Raw genomic sequence first — 12,697 nt, forward strand, 5'->3', positions numbered from 1 at the left:
TGACTGTTCACCCTCATTAAGGGTAAAATAAGTTAAGACAGGCTCAGGCCTAGGTTAATATGCTTCTAACTTTGACTCTAAATGAAACCTGTCTTTAGGAAGAGGGTAGCTGAGGAATCACATGTCCATAGGGGCCAGGCAGGTAACCTAAATGACTGAAGAGAGCTGGCTGTAAGAAAAGCAACAGGTAAGAAGCCGTACCATCAAGGTGGAAGCTTGAAACTGAGTCATCTGCTGGGCTGTTCTAGAGACCCCCTGCTCAGAGGCCTGCTGGTCTTGGAGTGTGGCAAGCCTGATTCCACAGGTGGAGGCCACAGCCCTACTGGGTCCTGTGAGAAACAGAGCTTGGAGAGCCAGGGGAGTCCCTCTCTTGGTTCATCATCCTTAACAGGACTCCCTGGCTCGCTCCAGCTCCATCTGATACTCAGCCTTGGATTAGAAGGGCCCTTGCTGCCTCCCTTTCATGGGAGTTGAGAACTTCCTGAAGCCCATGCAGGACTTTGGGCTCAGGTCAGCTTGGGACTCAGGCTTATTTTTCTGGAAATGTAGCAGACTCTAAAATGCTGGCTTCCAGAGATCAGGGACTTGTATATTACTGTATTCAGGACTGAGCCAGCTGGCAAGCTGTAGTGGTTACTAAAATACCAAAATGCACCAAGTGACTCAAGGGTTAACACCTGACACAGGAGCGCAGGGCCTCCAGCACAGGCCCAGCAACATCTCCAAAGTCCTCCTGAAACCCTGAAAAACAAAACTGGTGGGTTAGGGTGAAAGCCTTCCTGTTACATGTGTTGAAAATCACCCCTGATTGTTCTTCAAATGTAACCCAGTGCCTGGCACCTTCTATAAATGAATGAATACATGAATGAATGAATGAATGAATGTAAGGCTGGAGGGCAACAGCTGTTCAATACGTGTGTGTTGCATGAATGAGTCTTCACCTCCTGTTTTCTGAAAATGCAGGCATTCCTTACACACAGTAGAGCTCTCTGAATCCATCTTAAATAGCATTTTACACTGGTTTGAGAACTCGAGGTCACCCTCTTACTTGTACCTGGGCCTTTATATAACATGCTTTAATCACCTGCCTGGCAGCTGTCAGAAAAGCTTTCTGTTGTAACATATCCAGGGAAAAAGTCATATTTTGCTTTACATACTTAAGTGAAAAATTGGTCCCTGGCTGAACATAATGGAAGTCATCCGTTCTGGAAAAAGCAATTCAGGAAAAGATATCCCCGAAAAAGCTATCACAGTCCACTCAGAACTCCCTCCTCTGATGGGCTGGGGAAGATCCTTAGACTTACGAGCTATTTTGAGGGGGGTAGGGGGTACTTTAATTTCCCGTAACGGCAAGTGTCTAGGAAATCTGTCTATTAACTGTAACTGTTTGCTCCTAAAATGTGTGATTGGCCCCATCTGAGAGGTGACGGATGCTCCTCTTAGTGCCTGGCAGTCCCCATTACACCGAGTGTGGAAGTGACTTCTGTGATCCCTAGCCAATGTGAGGCCTTTCAGTCAGGAAGAAGAGTGGAGAGAAACTTCTTACATTTCAGAGTTTGCCCTTGAGAAGGCCTTTTCCCTCAAGCCCCTCTTCCCAAAACCAGGGAATCTGATAACATTTTTCTATAATTTTTTTTGTCACCCATCTAAGTAACCAGAGGCAGAAAGGAACCACTTGGTTTAGAACACAAGGCCGAGGCATAAGGTGGTGTGAGTCCCCAAAGCTGCTCCCTAGTTTCATCTAGGCCCTCTTCTTTCAGATTTAGTGATGGAATTCTCCCTGTTAGAGCCATGGTTTTCATAACCCTAAAACCAGAGCTGTGTGGCCTCAGGGTGGGCAGCCGAGATTCCTGTGGCAGCTTCTTCTGAGCCCTGGGGGGTGGGAGGACAGACAGCAAGGAGGGTGGAAAGGGACAACTCCAGCGCTCACTAGTGACTTGGGGGTGGAGTGAGGATACAATTCTCGTGTCCCTTATGGGTGAGTTTCTCAAAGCTCATCTCTGGCTGAAACTAGGGAACTGAACCAAACCCCTGCCTTGTGGGAAGCAATGATGTAGCCACTTTCAGCTTTTGTTCAAAGGCTCCTGAAAGGGAGCCTCCCTATCCCATATGGAACTTCAGAGAAGCTCATGCCCTCCCCAGAAATGACAAATGGAAAAGACAGAACAGTCTCCGGCCAGGCCAGGATACAGTCTCTGGAAAGAGGTTGTTTTTGTCTCCATTACCGTAGAAAACACATCCTTTTAACTTAATAAGTAGGGAAACAGCATAATCACACACGCTGGAGGTTACCAAGGTGAACAGAATCCAAGATTAAAATCTGCCAGTCCAGGGGTGCATGGAAGCATGGGAGGCCCAAAGAGGAAATCTAGTTTGCTGTTGGTAAATTTTTTTGGATGCTGTTTATGTTTGAACTTTTCTCTGTTTTCCTGTAGAAACTTCCGTACCCTCTTCCTGTGTCCCTACAAAAGCCTGGACAATGCAGTCCCAGCCCTGCTGCAGAACATGGGCAGGCCCCACCTTCCTCCTTCCTGCAGGGATATCCTTTCCTATAGAAGAGGTAAGAATGTAAGGTTCATGTGAAAATGTGATTATATTCCTTATCTCAGTCATTTCATGATTTGCTGTTTGGCGACAATAAGTCAGCCTGGCCACATTCACAATAGAGGTGGCCCTGGTTCCTAGTTTTGGCTCGTGCTGTTTTCTCAGCTGAAGAGGGCAACCGGCTGTTAAAAACGCTGCCTGTTTTCCAGGATCTTATCAGGAGTTCATGTCTAAGGCCAGAAAGAGAAGGGAGGGCTCCATTTTTTTTCCTCTCTCCTCATTGTTTCCAACTGAATTGGCAGGAAATGGGAGTCCTCCACCTGTCCCTCTCGGGAGCAAAATTGATTCGATTCCATTTTTCAGATGTATCCGCTACCACCAGAAGTTGGGGACATTTCCGCTCACCCCAAAAAGAATGCGTTCCTGGATTGACACAAATGACATCTTTCAGAATTGCAAATTAATCACATTTAAATGGGGAGCTTTGGGATGGGGGATTGGTGTCCATTGCCCCGCAGAATCTCAGGTTTGCTTTCTCTTCTCATTCATGCTTTTGTGAAGTGCCTTTTAGGGCTGTGGGGCTTGACTGACTCCAACAAGTTTGTGTGAATGTGGTGTGTGTTTGTGTGTAGTGTGTGTAGTTTGCATGTACCATCAATGGCGTGGACACTCAGAGAACTGAAATCCTTTGCTCAGGGTCTCATAAATCAAAACAGTTCCCTTTCACAGCTGCCTTAGAGCATATGTTTCTGGCAGGGTAATACAGGATCCAGACAGAAGCTAAGTCCATTGCTCTAGACTCATAGCATGTTTGTGGTTGACCTAGTATTTTCCAATTAACCCAGTTCAGCCAATTCAGCCAATTTGAACAAAAATCAGGGTCCGTCTAGATGCTTTATTTCATCTAAAAACAACCCCAGATGATGCTATTTTGAGGGGATCAATCATTTTACTACATAGAGAAAAAGCTTAAACATAGGAATTATATAAACCACAGTATTCCATAAACAGAAGGACCTTCCTACTCAATGTCAACACTTCATCTGGAGCTTAGACTCAGAAGCTGGGCAGTTACTAGATGGAGCCCTGAAACAATCCATTTCCAACTACCCTCAAGAGCACAAGAAGCAGAAACAGCACTTTGATTCCACCCTAGTGGGGTCCTGGTTTCCCCAGGTCACATTATCCTCAATGTAGGGTCCTGACTAAGATCAAAGAGGTCATGCTTCTGCCCCATCTTGTTTAGGAACTCCAGCTCCTCACAGCCACTGCAACCATGGTGGCTGCCTGTGGTTCTTCTGCTGTGTGAGGATATTTGCAGGCAGGGTGAAATGTTCCAGACTCCTTCCTCCCTGTGGGTCCAAGGGGACCCATGTGGTATCTGTGCTCCCAGACCTCCCTGCTTCTTGACCCCCTGGGCTGTATTTGACGGGAGCCACCCGCCTCTGCCCTACTCATGCTCATCCTTGGGTACCCAACTGATGTTCTAAATACGGATGTCAGTAGATGGGCCAAAAGCCACATAGATAGAAAGAGTGTTTCCATGCAAGTGAGACAACCAACTTAAAATCAGCCTCTCAGAAATGAGATCTGTGGGAGAAAAATATTTTAACCTCCTTGTACTGTATGAACCAATGCTTTCCTTCAACCCCAATGTTTCCTTTCTCTCCTTGGTGCTTGCCCAGGTCCCTGTGCCCTTTGAAGCAGTTGGGCTCTTCTGCACTGACTACCTCAGAGAAAGGATGTTACAATGGAAAACAGAACCGGGAAAAGACTTCCTGACTTTTGAGTTTCAAAAGCTTAGTTCATTAGGGAAATGGAAAAGACTCAGAAAGGATTAAACACTGGGCAGAAGTATTGTGAGTGAGAAACAAATTCCTTACTAGCCCTACCACCTGAGCTTCAAGGAATGTGGATATCCAGTGGGGAGGAGAACTAATGGAAACTGGGGCGAGAAGGTCAGATCTGAAGAAACTCCAGGGGCATGAGCAGACCCAGCATCCATGGACAACGCAGTATCCACTCACATGAGCCTGTGCACCACCCACGCATCAGGGCTGCACTGGTTGTCTTGTCCTTTGGCATCCAGTGAGGACTTCCTAGGATGGCTGTTGGCATTTCCCTCACTGACCGTTTAGCAGGAATAACAACTGTCTTTGCCTCTAAACCTGGCTATGTTGTAGTTGAGAAGACTGATTCCATGCGGTCAACCTAATATACAATATCTCATGGTGCTTGTAAGCCCCCAAGAAGGAGGATGGGGCCTTTGTTTACCTGGCAAGGTAGTGCCATAGAAAGAAAAGTTTCTGAGTCTACAATTGAAGGCAAATGGAACCAGCTCAAGATTTTCCTCAAAGAATAACAATGGTCAAGCCCTGCTCCCACACCAAACTCTCCTTATTGTATGATCCTCTGGCCTTCTACAGAGTGCTACATTGCTCCTCCATGTTGAAAAACTTTGAACTATTTCCCACAGAGCTAGTGCAGTGGTCTATTTTGGTGATTCTACTCTGTGTTGCATTTCTAGTCTCTGACCTAACCTTGACCTTGACCCTGATCTTGGGTACTTGCTTGGTTTTCCAGGTTCTCCCACCCCTCATCACAAACCATGTCCTCCCCAGCTCCCAGGCCAGACATATAGCAGCCTTTATCTCCCCTTCTTTACTGGGGTGTCAGTCTCAACGTCTCAGCCACCCTACATACCTGGAGGTTCCTAACCTCCATGAAACCCTCAAACCACACCCTTCCTCATTTTGTCTAACATGAAGTGGATCACAGGTAACGTGGCACCCTCAGGGTCACACCATAAGCACCAGAAGGAGAAGGGTTTTGCCTGGGATGAGTCAAGGTATTACATTAATGGGACCAGGTTGGGCCAGTGACTGGCTGGGATCCCTTCTCGTCACATGGAATCCCTTCCTTACGCTCTTTCCTCCCATGACTGGTATGGTATGGGGACAAACTCACCCTTCTCTTCACTAGAGGAAGGGTGGTGGGAGAGGAAATAACTTCTTCTGCAGCCTAGAGGTAAGACCCAGAGGACCACAGGAATGGGCCTGGAGGGCAAGTGGCCATAGCTGAGACTTTAAACCAGAGAAGAAAGAGGGCAAGGAAACCAGATCAGTCACCAATGCTAACATCTTCTGGGCATGTCAACACTGAGAAGATGAAAACGGAAAACATGAAGAGGAAGTATCACTTCTGGCTTATGTTATGTACTTGGCACAGTGTTAATTTCCATCCTTGCACCTTCCCCGTGCCCTTCTCTGCTTCACAGGGGTCTAATTAACATTACACAGTGTCCTATAGGCCTCAGATGAAAGCTATTATAAAAATGCAGAAACGGTCATCATCACAGACCCTAATTTGCTAAGAAATTCCTTTCAGCCTGAAGTGAGTATTAACTATATTCGAAAGTCTAGGAATGTTGTCAGTGTGTGTTTCAAAGGTTACCACTACCTGGGGGGAAGAAATGCACCATGAAAGGAGATTTTTCATGGTGAAATTATAAAAGTATTTAGAGTTGAAAAAAAGAAAAAAACACAAACATCAAGAGATTATGAGTGACAATGAAATCAGACTAGTTAGCAGAAACAAAGCAGGGCCTCAACCAGGTGACAGCAGGACTGATTTTTACTTAAGGTTTTCAGGTCAAGTCTATTAAAGGAACAGCTGGGCCCATGAGCTTTCATTGCGGTGCTATTTCTTTGCATTGAATCCTGGCTAAAATTAATGGGGCATAGGATAGGGCTGGAAAATTTTTATTAAAATAGAGAGGCTTTTGTGGTAAATTACGGTAGCTAGGGGTTTAAGGTTGAGGGGAGGGGAAGGTCCTGGAACATTTCTTCTACCAATTGCCCTAGCAATCCATCTTTGGAATCTTAATGCCTGGCTTCTAATCCCAGGTGAACTTGGAGCAAGTGATTTAACCTTTTTGTGCCTTAACGTCCTCTTTGTCAAATGAAAATAGTGAAAATGCTGGCCGGGCGCAGTGGCTCACACCTGTAATCCCAGCACTTTGGGAGGCCCAGGTGGGTGGATAACCTGAGGTCAGGAGTTCAAGACCAGCCTGACCAACATGGAGAAATCCAGTCTCTACTAAAAATACAAAATTAGCCGGGCATGGTGGCGCATGCCTGTAATCCCAGCTACTTGGGAGGCTGAGACAGGAGAATCGCTTGAACCCAGGAGGCGGAGGTTGCCATGAGCCAAGATCTGTCCATTGCACTCCAGCCTGGGCAACAAGAGTGAAACTCCGTCTCAAAAAAAAAAAAAAAAGAAAAGAAAGAAAATAGTGAAAATGCCTACCTTATAGGGTTGGTGTGAGGATAGGTGAGTTCATATATGGAAAACACTGTCACATAGAAGGTACTGCTAGAGTACCTTCTGCCCTGGGAAACCTCTTGAATAGGGAATCTATTAGAGCCTGAATGCACTTTACACGAATCCCAACGCAGGTCTAAGGACCCAGGGAAAAGAAAATTGAGAAGAAGTAGAAGGAGAGTAAAGCTTCTATGAAGATTTTCTTGGACAGGTTTTCACTGTTTTCAAAAGCTTTTTCACACTATTCCACCACCTTCTACCTTACCTGTAACCCTTATCAAAACGCCCTGACCCATGGAACCAGGCTGTTTCCAAGCATATTCAAACCCTGCCTTTAGCCCAATATTTTGAAGCAACATTGGCTACAACAACATCATTTGGCCCTTCTCTCTCTTAGTTGTTGTGGGGTTTTCTCAGCATATTTTAGATTGATTTTAGATTAAGATTTAGATTTTAGATGTGCCCTTCCTTTTGGCATGTGACAGGGTTACACCTCTCACCCACCTTGGGGGGTTGGTTGGGGTTAAGTGACTAGTTCTGGCCAATGAGTTGTGAAAGCCAATGAAGTGTGTCACTTGCAGGCTGAAGCATTTAATGGCCAATGCAGTTGGAGAGGGCAACGGTTCCATCAGCCTGCATCCCTCAGTGGCTTTCATAATTGAATGGTAGAGGTGGTATGACTCTGTTAATGTTACTAAATATATTTTATATTCATAAAACTTCTGGAAGGATATTCACTAAGCCCATAGTAGTGGCTCTGTCTATGGGGGTAAGATTGCCGGGATGCAGGGAGGAACTCTTCCACTTTCTAGTGTCTTGCTGTACTTCTTATAAGAAGCATTCATTATCTGTGTGATAATACTAGTAATGGCTATTGTTCATTGAGCACTTACAAAGTGCCAAGGATGCCACTAAGTTCATGTGACAATCTTTACAATGTAACACCAGGAAGAAGGGTTTTTTTGTTTGCTTGCTTGTTTGTTTTTGTTTTTTGTTTTTTATCATCCCTATTTAATGGATGAGAAAATGGAAGGACAGAGAGGTTAAGTAATTTGTCCCAAGTCACAGAGCTACGAAATGTCAGACTCGGGATTTGAACCCAGTTAGTTTAGCTACATGATGCATGCTCTTAGTCACTGCACTACAATCTAAATAATAATGATTTTTTTTTTTTTTGAGATGGAGTTTTGCTCTTGTTGCCCAGGCTGGAGTGCAATGGCGCGATCTCGGCTCACCACAATCTCTACTTCCTGGGTTCAAGCAATTCTCTGCCTCAGCCTCCCGAGTAGCTGGGATTACGGGCATGTGCTACCACACTCAGCTAATTTTGTATTTTTAGTAGAGACTGGATTTCTCCGTGTTGGTCAGGCTGGTCTCAAATTCCCGACCTCAGGTGATCCGCCTGCCTTGGCCTCCCAAAGTGCTGGGATTACAGGCGTGAGCCACCGCACCCGGCCAATAATAACGATTTTTTAAAGCCTGTTCTTCCTTCAAGGCACAGTTCAACTCTCACTTTTGTGCTGCCATTTCTGACCACACCATGCATTCAACAAACATTCAGTAAATACCTGTTATGGGCAAAAGGCCTATGTGCAAAAAGTATGCAAGTCAAATAAATTAGAATCTTTGCCATCCAAGAGCTTACAGTCCATCAGGGGAGGATAAAACCATCTCAAAAACTAGAATGAGAAGTGCTGTACACAGCAACAAAGCCCTATGTGGGTTCCGAGAAAAGAGAAGGCACTTCCAACTTTGGGAAGCAGAGTTGAGCCTTGAAGGCAAAAAAAAAAAGTGTCAAGAAAAGCAGATCATTCTGTTTGCCTGCAGTGAAGGCGAGGAACAGACAGAGCTGCTAAGATGGAGTCGGGGAGAGCTTGACAACTTGCTAGGGCTGTTCCTACTTTGGTAGGAAATGAGACTCCATGAAAAAATGTTGCGTAGACCAGTCATAGGACCAGAAGAGCAACTTAACGATAATAGCCAATGTTTATAAAGGGCCAGACAGGGTGCTAAGTATACTTTTATATTTAGCTTAATTAGCTAGATATAAAATATAGCTTGTGTTTATATATAAAATATTTAAGTATACATAAAATATATAAGCTATACATATAAAATATAGTTAATACAGACTAATTCCTTTAATCCTCTGTGCAACCCTCAGGGGAATGAACTAGCACTTTTCTAATTTTACAGAGAAATAACTGTCTAGTTGGGCAGCACAGTTGGGTCTTGTACCCAAGCATCCGGCTCCAAAGTCTGCCTCTTTAACCACTTAGCTACATTACCTTTTGTTGGAGGCATGGTCTCTGGTGCCACTACATGGGGTGGCTTGGGAAAGAGAGAGCCCAGAGAGGCAGGAAAGCTGGTTAGGAGATTATTGCAATACATCAGGCCACCATCCCCTCCTACAGCATTTTATTCAAAAGACTTTTGGTCCTTCATTCTGTTAGCTTTTCACATTGTATGGGTGTTCTTATCTCAAGTAAATGGGCAGCAACCCAAAGCAGGAGCCTTATAATACAAGTACTCACACACACACACACACACACACACACACACACACACATCACATCACACAAAGGGGTTTGGATTAATCTTTTTTTTTTTTTTTTTTTGAGACGGAGTCTTGCTCTGTCGCCCAGGCTGGAGTGCAGTGGCACGATCTCGGCTCACTGCAAGCTCTGCCTCCTGGGTTCACGCCATTCTCCTGCCTCAGCCTCTCCGAGTAGCTGGGACTACAGGCGCCCGCCACCTTGCCCGGCTAATTTTTTGTATTTTTAGTAGAGATGGGGTTTCACCGTGGTCTCGATCTCCTGACCTCGTGATCTGCCCGCCTCGGCCTCCCAAAGTGCTGGGATTACAAGCGTGAGCCACCGCGCCCAGCCAATCATTTTTAATAATTAATAGTTTCTGTTTTGATTCCAGGAGCAGATCTGCTTTTTGTTTGTTTGTTTTTGTTTTTTGAGACGGGGTCTTGCTCTGTCGCCCAGGCTAGAGTGCAATGGCACAATCTCGGCTCACTGCAACCTCTGCCTCCCGGGTTCAAGTGATTATCCTGCCTCAGCCTCCTAAGTAGCTGGGATTACAGGTGCACGCCACCACGCCCAGCTAATTTTTGTATTTTTAGTAGAGATGGGGCTTCACCATGATGGCCAGGCTGGTCTTGAACTCCTGACCTCAGGTGATCTGCCTGCCTCAGCCTCCCAAAGTGCTAGATTATAGGCATGAGTCACCACGCCCAGCCAAGGAGCAGATCTTGACAATAATTACAGTAACCAACTACAATATATGGTGCCTTATAGTTCTACACTTTCCTGCAGAGAATCATTTTTTTTCTTTTTTTTTTTTTTTTTGAGACGGAGTCTCTCTCTGTCGCCCAGGCTGGAGTGCAGTGGCACGATCTCGGGCTCACTGCAAGCTCCGCCTCCCGGGTTCACGCCATTCTCCTGCCTCAGCCTCTCCGAGTAGCTGGGACTACAGGCGCCCGCCACCACGCCCGGCTAATTTTTTTTGTATTTTTAGTAGAGACGGGGTTTCACCGTGGTCTCGATCTCCTGACCTCGTGATCCGCCCGCCTCAGCCTCCCAAAGTGCTGGGATTACAAGCGTGAGCCACCGCAGGCCGAATCATTCTAATTCTGACTTTTAGGACAACCTCCTGAGGGGAAAGAGGAAGCATTACTTTTTACAAAGGAGAAAAGAGATTAGGTGAGGTTAAGGGACCTGCCCAAAGTCACACAGTGCCTGAGCACTAGAATCTGGGCTGAAACCTAGGTCTCCAATTCCAAGTCCAGGGCTCTTTTCAAAGCCAAAGAAAATTTCAGATTCCCTTTGACAATGCACTCCTAAAAGCACACCCTAACCTTCATGCTAAACTTTGCTTCTGAGAAGCTCAGGGTTTCAGAAATTTCATTCGTCATTTCAGGCTTTAAAGTGGGTGGGCAGATAGGCCTGACCCTGGTTTTAAGGTGGCTAAACCTTAGCACAATTGACTGGCAAGTGCTGGAGTGCAGACCTTGACAGGAGCCTGTCACCACCTACCACGTCCCTTCACGTAGCAGCTTCCTACACCTCGCATTTTAAGGCTGCATTAATTCCACTGCCCTTGCATTCATCCATAAACACTTTGATATGGATTTGGGTATGAAGTCACACACTGATTCACTTTTACTTCAAAGAAACTAATTATGAATGAATTCACCCCAGGGATGTCAAAACCCTGGAAATCATTGACAGGTCTCTACAGGAAACCTTTCTGGACATGATGGTATAAAAATACTGCCTGTGAACATGTCTAGCCAGTGCCAGGCACGTCTAGTCACTCAAGAACCACTCATTTCTAAACACCACCTGAGCCAGGCTCTGTTGTAGGTGCTGGGAATAGAGTAGTGAACGACACGAGTGAGGTTTCTGTTCTCAAGGAGCCTAGTTGGGGGAGATGGAGAATGAATGAGTACATAGACAAGAAGGTGTATTGGGTCCTGAAAAGTGCCATGGAGAAAATAAAACTGGTGGCATGACGGAAAGTGGCTGTGGAGTGACTTTAGATACAACAGTCAAGGAAGGCCTCAATGAGGAGGTGTCTTTTAAGGGCCAGTCATCCAAAGGGCTGCAGGAATGTCATTTGGACAGTGGTGCACAAGGTCTTAGCTTGTAAAGGACTGAAAGAAGGTGTATGTGAGTGGAATTTGAGCAAGAGACAGAGAGACTAAGACAGAATTCTGAAAATGAGATTGATGGCCAGATCACAGAAGGTCTTTGTAGGCTGAAGAAAGGAGGGTGGGTTATATTCAAGAGAAATCAGTGGGGAAGTTAAGGCAGAATGGCTTGATCTCACTTGCATTTGTAAAAGCTGACTCTGGCTGCTGAGTGGAGAGTAAAGTGTAAGGGAGTATGTCTTGGTCAGCCCTGGTGGGGATCACAAAATACCATCCACTGGGGGGTCTTAAACCACAGACATTTATTTCTCACAGTTCTGGAGCCTGGGGAGTCCAGGACCAGAGCGCTGGCAGATTCAGTTATTGGTGAGGGTTTTCTTCCTGGCCTGCAGTCAAGTGTCATCGTGCTGTGTGCTCAACAGGACCTCTGAATAAACACACGGAAGGGGAGCTCTGGTCTCTCCTTCTTCTTTTGAGACAGAGTTTTGCTCTTGTCACCCAGGCGGAATGCAGTGGCACGATCTTGGCTCATTGCAACCTCCGGCTCCCAGGTTCAAGCGATTCTCCTGCCTCAGCCTCCCAGGCAGCTGGGACTGCAGACACCCTCCACCACGCCCAGCTAATTTTGTATTTTTAGTGGAGATGGGGTTTCATTCACTATGTTAGCCAGGCTGGTCTCAAACTCCTGACCTCAAGTGCTCAGCCTTCCTCAGCCTCCCAAAGTGCTGGGATTACAGGTGTGAGCCACCACGGCCGGCCTCTCTCTTTCTTCTAGTAAGGACACCAATTCATGACCTCATCTAAGCCTACTCCCCTTCCAAAGGCCCCTCCTCCTGATGCCATCACATTAGGGGTTAGGGCTTCAACATAGGAATTTCAAGGGGACACAGGCCAGGCGCGGTGGCTCACTCCTGTTATCCCAGCACTTTGGGAGGCTGAGGCGGGTGGATCACGAGGTCAGGAGATCAAGACCATCCTGGCTAACACGGTGAAACCCCATCTCTACTAAAAGTACAAAAAATTAGCCGGGCATGGTGGCAGGCGCCTGTAGTCCCAGCTACCCGGGAGGCTGAGGCAGGAGAATGGCGTGAACCTGGGAGGCGGAGCTTGCAGTGAGCTGAGATCACGCCACTGCACTCCAGCCTGGGCGACAGAGCGAGACTCCATCTC

Source organism: Nomascus leucogenys, chromosome 10 (genome assembly GCF_006542625.1).
Source record: "Nomascus leucogenys isolate Asia chromosome 10, Asia_NLE_v1, whole genome shotgun sequence".
NCBI classification, from domain to species: Eukaryota; Metazoa; Chordata; class Mammalia; order Primates; family Hylobatidae; genus Nomascus; species Nomascus leucogenys.